This window comes from Mus caroli, unplaced genomic scaffold, assembly GCF_978045245.1.
Source record: "Mus caroli unplaced genomic scaffold, Mus_caroli_1 scaffold_15, whole genome shotgun sequence".
Classification (NCBI taxonomy): Eukaryota; Metazoa; Chordata; class Mammalia; order Rodentia; family Muridae; genus Mus; species Mus caroli.
The window spans coordinates 60,522,691-60,533,581 of NW_028227270.1; positions in this window are offsets into that span (position 1 = coordinate 60,522,691).

Consider the following 10,891-nt stretch of genomic DNA (forward strand, 5'->3'; position numbering starts at 1 on the left):
CACACACAGCGTGCCTCCAGCCAACACTGGTACCACACACACAGCGTGCCTCCAGCCTGCACTGGTACCACACACACAGCGTGCCTCCAGCCTGCACTGGTACCACACACACAGCGTGCCTCCAGCCAACACTGGTACCACACACACAGCGTGCCTCCAGCCTGCACTGGTACCACACACACAGCGTGCCTCCAGCCTACACTGGTACCACACACACAGCGTGCCGCCAGCCTGCACAGGTGCTTCCAGACATCCACAGGAGAGAATACCAGCCCCACTCAGGATGCCTTTCCCGATGTCCAAGCTTCAGCTTCTCTTCCTTCTGGGTCTTAGCAGTTCAGACCCAGTGAGGCTGCCCTGACCTCATGTCAGACTACACTAAAGAGTACGGTACCATGTGTGTGTTCTGTGTGGAGTACATGCCAGAAGAGCTATAGGCTATAGATCTGACTGTATCAGTTTCATACACAAGAATCTAAAGCATGACATGAGTAAAGTATTTATGTAATTAACTGACCAGGTCAGTGTTAACCCCTGTGCTCTGAATAGGGGCAGCATATAATGCATGTTTTGATGACCTCTAGGGATGGGAGGCAGATGGAAGGCAGCTTCGAGGTTATGTCCTCTGAGCCAAGTTTTCAAAGACAAGAAATGTAGAGGAAAAGAGGAGAAAACAAATGAACAAAAATAGTTGGTAGAGGATCTCTGAAGAGGCCACAGCCAGGTCTACAGAGTGAGTTCCAGGACTACACAGAGAGAAAAGATGTAAAGGAAAGCTAAGCCCTGAGAAGACGGGCTCAGGAAAGGAGGCGTGACAGATTGGGCTATGCAAGGGAGCCCTCAGCACACAGACAAGGGGCAAGCGACACGCATAGCCGATCATTAAAGAGCAAACTCAGAGGTGGGCAACAAGACCTAGCCTTAAAATACATATAATGAAAGAAAACAGCATCTGGAAGCTTCAACCCTGTGCGTGCACAGTGAGTGAGCTGGAAGAAGACAGAGCCCTGGAGGGAGAGTCCAGCGTGAGCTGTTGCATTTGCACACAGCCATACCTACTGGGGGCTTGGGCTGGAGGTTCTTCTCTCGGCCAATATTAAAACGTTGAAGATAGGAACCCAACGACTATGTCCACGTTCTTGCTTCACGGGCAGAAGGGCTTGGCCAGCATTCCTAACAATCATGTCATTCCAGCCTCAGCCCTAACCAGGAAGGCTCTCACATATCCATAAAACCCTGCTGTCCTGTGCAAGTCACTTGTGGCACCCTTAAGTGACACTTGGACTAGGCTATCAATGTGCCCGTAGCCTCACACGGTGGCAAATATCTTGCTTTATATGCCCTCACTTAAAACTCACTGTCCCAATCAGGAAGCTCTGAACAGGCTGGGAATACTCCTTTGTGCATTTCATAAGACCAGCCTGCTAGGCTTCATTGTTCTGGAAAAATCCCCAGCCCCCTCCCTGCACTACAAGAATGTCTTTTTTTCCTCAAACAGGAAAGGGGAGTAGGGGATTGGAAGAAAATCCACAAGGTTGGGGGGTCCCTAAGATACCCAGAACTTCCTAGGATTGATTCAGCAGGAAATACCTCAAAAATAGCCTTTCTAGCCGTGTTCTTGTGTGTGGTTGAACAGGAAACACAGGTCTGTGAGGCTAAGCTGAACTGTGAGCACCTTTTAGATCCCAGGGCAACAGTGACCTGGGCCAGAGACAGGCTTGGCCCAGAATCAGCACAAACATAGCCCTGAGCATAGTGGTCTGGAGATGAACACTGATGGCATCCATCAATCCTTAACTGGTGTTCTCAGAAGAGAAGAGACAAGGAACAGGGTCACAAACCTGTGCCTATACAGACATGTTGGGGTTATGAGCCAATAGCCCAAATGCCAGGGCTTGCTGGCAGAGGCTACGAGAAGCATGCAAAAAGACCTTCCCGGCAGGCTTTAGGTGAACATGGGCTCATGAAAACTTCATCCCATTTGTCTACTTTCCAGACATTTGCAGACTAGATTTCTATCTGGTGGGATTGGAGAGACAACAGTTAAGAGCACCAACTGCTCTTCCAGAGGTCCTGAGTTCAATTCCCAGTAACCACATGGTGATTCACAACCATTGATAATGGGGTCTGGTGCCCTCTTCTGGTATGTCTGAAGCAAGAAATGGTGGTAGACTTATGCATAAAATAAATAAATAAACCTTTTTTAAAATTAATTTTTGGAGGTTTGTGACAGCAGTACTCTGTCTGTCAAACATCAGAATCTCAGAGACCTCATCTTGGGCTGTGTCTTGGCACAACTGAACCTGTACCACTTAAGCCCTTACCTGTGACTTTTTGAGGCTTGGCCTCTGCTTGACAGCACAAATACTTAGTCCCACAGTGCAGAAGAACACACTAAATTCTGCTGAGAGCTACATACTAATTCATAGGCAGAGAGAGGAAGACACACCAAAGCCCACCCCCAGTAACACACCTCCTCCAACAAGGCCACACCTCCTAATCCTTCCCAAATAGTTCATCAGCCGGGGAGGGACTAAGCATGCCAAGCTATGAGCCAGTAGGAGCCAATCTCATTCAAACCACCACAGATGGTGACACTTGTGTTTTAGATCCTTGATCATGAGCACAGGAGAGGAAAGGATTGTGTTCTGCCAACTGAGCCAGTGAGGCTGTGAACGGGCACACTTAGAAACTGTCCTGACCTCATCTGTCCCAAAGCTCATAGCAATCCAAAGCTGTCAAACCGTGAGATCCACTACCGGTGGAACTGAAGTAGTGATTTCTCAACTGTTTGGGAGGCTGTCAAGGTTGATTTCAGAACCTGCTTCCAGTCTTCGGTAAAGCTGTGTGATCGTGCACTATGTTGGAAATTTTGCTTTCAGAGAAACGTGACTGGTGTTGTAAGGGACTCTCTGAACTCTAAAGTTAGCTCTTGAGCATAGAGCTTTCTAATGGAAGGCAAAAGGTTTTATCAGCACATCTTTGAAACAGTTCATGGGGCAAGCACATACACACACGTGCACAGGCATGCATACACAGTCATATACGCATACACTCCGAGAATCTACTTCCCAGAAATAAGTCCTTCAGGAGGTCAGAATGATCCTGGGACATTCCTGTCGTTAGTACTGAAATGGAGTTTCCAGACTGCTGGCTTGGGAATGTAACAAGGGTCAGCTTTCTCCACTCCTATCAAACAAACACAGCAAAAGAAATCAAGAAAAGAATCTCTCTCATAATAACCTCAAAACATGTTTCTTGGAATAAACCTAGCTGGAAAAAGAAAGAATTCTACAATAAAAATGTTAATATTAAGAGAAATCTAGAAGACAACAAAAGATGTTAGTTAGGGTTTTACTCCTGTGAAGAGGCACCATGACCAAGGCAACTCCTATAAAGGGCAACATTTTATTAGGGCTGGCTTACAGGATCAGAGGTTCAGTCCATCATCATCAAGGTGGGAGCATGGCAGCATCCAGGCAGGCATGGTGCAGGAGGAGCTGAGAGTTCTACATCTTCATCTGAAAGCTGCTAGTGGAAGACTGGCTTTCAGATGAGGGTCTTAAAGCCCATACCCACAGTGACACGCCTACTCCAACATGGCCTCACTTTCTAATAGTGCCACTCCCTGGGCTGAGCATATACAAACCATCACAGATGGAAAGACTTCTCATGCTTATGGGCAAGAAGAGTCAATATCACAAAAACGGCCAACCTATAAAAAGTCTAAAAATCCTATGCACTCTGTCCTAGTTTGGGATTCATTGCTGTGAAGAGACACCATGACAGAGGCAACTCTTATAAAGGCACACTTTTAATTGGGTCTGGCTTACAGTTTCAGAGCTTCAGTCCATTATCATCATGACAGGAAGCATGGCAGTGTGCAGGCAGACATGGTGCTGGAGGAGCAGAGAGTTCTACATCTCCATCCAAAGGCAGCAGGAAGAAACTGTTTTCTGAAAGCAGTCAGGAGGGGACTAGCATCCACACTGGGTGGGGCATGAGCATAGAGACCTCAAAGCCCACCCCCACACTTCCTCTCGCAAGGCCACACCTTCAAATAGTGCCACTCGCTATGGGCCAAGCACTCAAACACGAGTCTGTGAGGGCCAAACCTATTCAAACCACCACACACTCCCAGTCAAAACTCCAGGACTGTCGTTCGTGAGATAGAAAAACACTCTTAAAATTAATATTGACAAAGTCCCAAATAACATAGAAATCCTGAGGAAGGAGTACCGACGTAGCACCAAACCTGATTTCAGGTTACACTACAGAGCCATCACCATAAAATCATCAGAGCACAGTCAGGAGAGGTTACACAGATCAGTGGGAAATAACTGGCAACCCAGACACAAATCCATACAACCACAGCTATGTTTTTTGGCAAAAATGAAAAAAAAAAAAAAAAAAGAGAGACATGGCAGAAAAGGTGGCGTCGATGAGGGCTTCTGGAAAACTTGATCCCTCCATTCTCAGTGTCCCAGTTAGCAGCGTCTCCTAACCAAAACCAGCTGGGGCTCAAGACGGGAAGATGAAGACCTGAGGAGTGTGTCCATGGCGTGATAGCCTGAAGACTTGAGGAGTCCATGGCGCAATAGCCTGTTCCTTTTTTGTACAGCCCAGGACACCTGTCCAGAGGCAGAACCACCCTCAGGGCTGGCCCCTGCCCCAGCCACACCAACCACTGATCAAGAAAGTGCTTCACCGGCTTGCCTGCAGCCCGACCTGATGTAGGCATTTTATCAACGGAGGTTTCCACCTCTCGGGGCAGCTCTGGTTTGTGTCAAGTTGACAATTTTATGTCAGACTGACATACAACACATCACCTTTCAACTAACCTTTTTCTTTCTCATTTGCTCTCATTAATATCAATATCATATTATAAAACATGTTACAGTCTTAAAAATCCTACGGTCTTTTAATCACTTTAGAAGTTCAATCTCCTTAAAAAATCCAAAGTCTGTAAAAGTCCAAAATCTCTCTTAAAATTCAGCCTCTCTTCTTTCTTTTTTTTTATTAAGTTACTCATTTACATCTGGATCGCAGCTTCACCTTCCATTTCCCCCTCTCCCCTTCCCTTCTTCCCTTCTCCTCAGAAAAGGGGAGGCCTCCCATGGATATCAGCCAGCCTTGGCATATTACGTCGAAGTAAGACTAGGCATTACTTCTACTGAGGCCAGACCAGGCAGCCCAGTTAGGGGAAGGGACCCAAAGGCAGGCAGTGTAGTCAGAGACAGCACCTGCTCACGATTTAGGAGTCCCACGTGGGGATCCGGCTGCACAATCATCACCAATTTCTCTACAAACCAGTATCAGTTGTCCCAGTAACGGAAAGGGTGACTTCAGTGGTTCTGGTCTCTTACACACAACTGATTCCTGAGATGACAAAACCACAGATTCTTAATCCCAAATATCAAATGGCTTATACAAGAGGCTTTGCCTCGCTCTGAAAAATCACAGGGCAGTCCTCCCTCAGCTACACTGTAGCATTATCCTCTAATCTTCCAAGTCCTTACACCAACTAACCAAGTTTTGAAAACCCGTGGCTTTCCTAGCACCAAGTCCCTAAATCCTTCTAAAATCCTCCCCCAAACCCAATACAGTCAGGTCTGTGTCAGCAATATCCCACAAGCCTGGTACCAGTTTCCATCTTAGTTAGGACTACTATTGAGTGTTAAAGCACCATAAGCAAAAACTACTTTGGGAGGAAATAGTTGATCTGGCTTACATGTCCTGAGTCGTCTGTTGAGGAAGGCTAAGTCAGGAGCCTGGAGGAGGCAGGAGCTGATGCAGAGGCCATGGAGGAGGCTAGCCAGCATGGAGGATGATGCCTGCTGGCTTGCTCCTCCTGGCTTGCTCAGCCTGCTTCCTTAGAGAGCCCAGCATCAGCAGCCCAGGGTGGTAACTCCCACAGTGCACTGGGGCCTCCCACAGCCAGCACTCATTAAGGAAATGTCCTACAGGCTTGCCTACAGCCATCTTCTCTGCTGTGCTAGGACTTTTGCCCTGGGTGTGGTATCACAGTCTCAAGAGTCTGTGTGTACATCAGTTCTGTTGCATCTGGAAGGCATCTTTCTCAGGTTCTTTGTCACCTCTGTCCCTTACAGCTTTTCCTCTCCCTCTCCCTGAGCCTTGATGGGAAGGGTCAGTGTGCATGTACATTTTAACTCATACAAAGCTTGCAGGTTTTGTTTTCTATGAGCAGCCTTTATTGATGTTGGCATTCAAATGGTTTAGTACACTCTATTTTTTTTTTTTTTTTGAGACAGGGTTTCTTTTTCTGTGTTCCCCTGGATGTCCTGGAACTCACTTTGTAGACCAGGCTGTCCTCAAACTCAGAAATCTGCCTGCCTCTGCCTCCCAAAGGCTGGGATTAAAGCCGTGTGCCACCACTGCCTGAGTACACTCTATTCTTATTGCAAGACTCTCTGTTTAGAAGGCAAAAGACATTACTTATAGCACAAGTATGTCACACTGTTACTCCAACACTATACAGTGTCTGTGACAAAACAAACAAATCCTGTCAAAGGTACTGTCATTTCAGAAATTAGTCTTGTCACACGCAGATTGGCATTCTCTGCATATTTGAGAAAGAACCTTCTAGGGACTGGAGAGGTGTATCAAGGGTTAAGCACACTTGCTACTTTCTCAGAGGTCTGTAGCTCCATTTCTAGGAAATCTCACGCCCTCTTCTGGCCCCTTTAGGGACCAAGTATACATGTGTTGCACAGACGTACAAAACACCCATACACATTTTTTAATGTGTCTATGTATATGTGTGTGTGTCTATGTCTGTTTGTCTGTGTGTGTGTGTGTGTGTGTGTGTGTGTGTGTGACTGCTTCTCTGTCTGTACACCATAGCTTGCAGTTGACCTAAGCCAGGGTCACAGGACAGGCTGAGAGGAAGGGAACACTGAGCGAAGTTCTTAGGAGTCCGAGCATGTCTGAGAATCCCAAATCGAGGACATGGTATCTGAGAATCAGAAAGTAGTGTGTCCTCTAGCCACGTGTTGGGGAAATGCTTCTCTCTGAAGACATATGAGCAAGCGTGTGGAGAAATTTAGGAGGAGACTTCTATGCAGCAGAGTAGGTCATCAGGGAGATGCGACAGGAGGTGACAGGGTACTCTCCTGCTCTCTATGAGGTCCTAAAATGTCCTGCTCTGAACACGCCCAAGTCTTAAACTGACTGTGCTCCCAGGAGAGAAGGCATTTGAACCTGTTATCAGTCCACAGCTCCCTGAGATGCGTGTGCCTCGAAGGCCTCAAAAACCAGGAGTGAGAGAAGATGCCAGGGCTAAAAACAGAGATGACAGTTTCTGAACACAGCAGATGCTTGAACATACAAAACAACTCTGCTTCCAAAATTAGCCAATATTTTACATATTCTCAGATAGTGCAGAGACCCACAGCCAAGCATTGGAGCCTTGGGACTCTTACAGAGGAGTTAGGGAAAGAATTGAAGGCTCCAAAGGGGATAGGAACTCCACAGGAAGACCAACAGAGTCAACCAACCTGGATTCTTGGGGGCTCTCAGAGACTAAACCACCAACCAAAGAGCATACATGGGTTGGACCTAGGCCTCCCTGCACATACATAGCAGCTTGGTCTTCATGTGGGTCCCAAACAAGTAGAGCGGGGGCTGTTGCTAAAGCGGTTACCTGTCTGTGGAATCTGTTCTCTTAACTCGGCAGTCTTGTCTGGCCTCGGTGGCAGAAGAAATGCCTAGCCCTGGATACTTGATGTGCAAGGGTGGGAGAATACCCAGGGCTCCACTCTCTCACAGGGGAAGGGGAGGGGGAGGGGAGTGTAGGAAGGGGACCGGGAGAGGGATAGCAACTGGGATATAAAGTAAGTTTTAAAAAAGACTTGCAAAACTAAGAAAGTCGTATTCTCAGCTGTGAAACTGCTTTCATTTTAAGACAAGGACCTGGGGATGAAGAGACGGGTAAGAGGTTAGTAGCAGTGAACTGCTCTTCCAAAGGACCCAAATTCAATTCCCCCACACATGGCAGTTCACAACTGTCTGACACCCTCACACAGACATAGATGCACAAAAAAACACCAATGCACATGAAATAAATTATTTTTTAAGAACCCTTAGAACCTAGTTGTTAAGAAGTCACATTTAACACTTTTCAAATTCATAAGAATTTGTGAGGTCTTTAGGTGCCACCTAGAGACTTAACCTCTCTGAGCTTGTGTTCATTCATTGAGAAAATGCTCCAATGCCTGCCCGTCTTATTCACTGGGTTGCTGAGAGAGCCCATTGACAGAGTATTGGAAGACATTTGGAGGTCAGGGGCTCTGGTGGGGGTGCTCTAGAGTTGAGTAGCAGTTATGTTAGAACTAGCTACAGTCCATGGAGAAAGGGTTCAGTATTAGAATGGTCTATCAATTAATGTTACTGGAGGTTATTGTTGGCAATGCACAATGTGCCCACAAAGTATCCAATTACATCTTAATAAAGTTTCCTTTTTTGCCGATCCACAAGACCAGAACTGGGTCCTTATTTTCTTATTCCTTCTAGCCCTGGAAGAACTTCTGGGAGGTACTGAAAACAAACAAATTACAATTGGGGAAAATAATTTTTTTTTTGTTTTTTGTTGTTTGTTTGTTTTTTCGAGAAACAGTTTCTCTGTATAGCCCTGGCTGTCCTGGAACTCACTCTGTAGACCAGGCTGGCCTCAAACTTAGAAATTCACCTGCCTCTGCCTCCCAAGTGCTGGGATTAAAGGTGTGTGCCACCACACCCAGCTGGAAAAGAACTTTTACTGAAGCTTCATGTGGGTTTGAACCCTTGGCACAAGTCTGTACATGAATATATCTGGCCAGTGATGCCACTTAAAAAGGCAACAGTTTTTGTTTGGTCATCTGTGCCAAAGGACTGGAAGTTCCTAGCAGAAAGCTCAAGACATGGGCAGGGCAGCCTAGCTAGGCAATGGTGTTCAGGCAGTGCTCACCCACAGCCTCAGATCCACCCCTTGGGGTACTCAGGGTGGTTTGCAGCCGTTGAGGGGTTGCACTTTTTTCTTCAGGCTTGAAGCTTTGACCTCTGTGAAACACAATTCTTCAACCTAGCTGTGAGCCCCTTCCCCCCAAGCCTGTGACCTCCAAGTGGTCACCTCCCCTAGGTTCTACATGAAGACTTGGCCAAGGTTGCAAGCCAAGGGAGTGGAACTTGTCCTCTGGACAAGACATGCGTGCTTAACTGGTGGGGTTCTGCCTCACTTGGAGTCTATCCCCTCCCAGGAGAGCTAGTAAGAGGCATGAGAAACACGCAGACAGGCTGGAGCACAGCAGACAGAAGGGAGCCTCAAGAGCAGGGATGAGGGGGTGAAGTGGGGCGTGGGTCATTCAGTCTTGGGTTCATTTAACCCTGAGAGGAAATGCTACTTGGATAACATGTGACACACTCTTCAGTTTGGCGGTCGTGGGGAACATTACCAGGCAATGATAGCAAGTATATTTTAGAACTAATCAGTGACAGGACTCAGCCCAGGGTCTTCCCTGGCTTTGACAATCCTGAGTCCCACTCTGTCACCAAAGACTTGGGGACTTACCCCAAGTGTGTATTGTTGATCAGGCCCATGAGGGGATCATGCAATCACTGACATGGCCAGGGACAATCTATACGTGGAGAAATCGAGATCACAATAATGATGTACGTGGGAGAAATGAAAGGAGGGAAGACGGACTCTTCTCACACAAGAACAGTACACTGATTTGTGAGAGGAAGTTCGTGTGTGTGTGTCTGTGTCTGTGTGCATGTGTGTCTATATGTGTCTGTGTGTCAGTGTGTCTCTGTGTATGTGTGTCTATGTGTCTGTCTGTCTGTGTATCTGTATGCATATCCACATGTGTCAGTGTGTATCTGTATCTCTGTGTGTCTGTGACTGTGTCTGTGTGTGTAACTCAGTTCACTTGAAGTTTCACTAATTTCAGAAACATAAATTGAATAAATTAGACCAAAGAATGCCTGAAGATGCAATTGTATCCATTTAGCATAATCTATATTTTATATGAGTTTGACGATTTGAATCCACCCCTCATTAAAGATGTGAAAGTACTGTCAGGAACATGAAAATGTTCTCATCAGCATTTATAAATGTATAAAGGAAGTTTTCTTCCTAATCTGAGCGAAAAGAAGGTATTTCATAGGTGACATGTACTGGAAGACATTTGTGCCTGAGATTAAAAATCCAGCCAGAAGCAAGAATTCCAGTTCCAGAAGCTGCTGGCCTTCTGGTGTGTGACATCATAACTGAGAGTAGCAGAACCATAAGGAGCTGAGGTGAAACCACACACACACACGCAGACACACTCACACACACTCACATACACACACACAGACAAACACACATGTAGACACGCTCACAGACACACACACACAAAGACAGACACACACAGATACACATAAACACACTCACATAAACACACTCACACACAGATATACATACACACACAAATACACATACACACACTCACACAAACACACTCACACACAAAGACAGACACACACAGATACACACACACTCACATACAGACACACACTACACATACACACACAGATACACACAAACACATTCACATAGAGACACAAACACACACACAGACACAAACACACTCACACACAGACACACACACACTATGGCCCTGGCCAGAGAGAGGGCACACAGGGAAGCAGGATGGGACTGGAGCAGCAGGCTTGGGCAGAGAGGCCTCGGCTGGGACTTGGAGGGGTGCTGGTGGAGGGGGGTATTAAGGCTCACCCTCCTCCCTGCACTCACAAACCCTCTATGACTCTTCCCTGCTCTGTGATGCAGTGTTGCTGCTTACAGCAAGGCCCACACAGCCTCAGCTCTCACGGCAGCTGGGTGAGTCACACT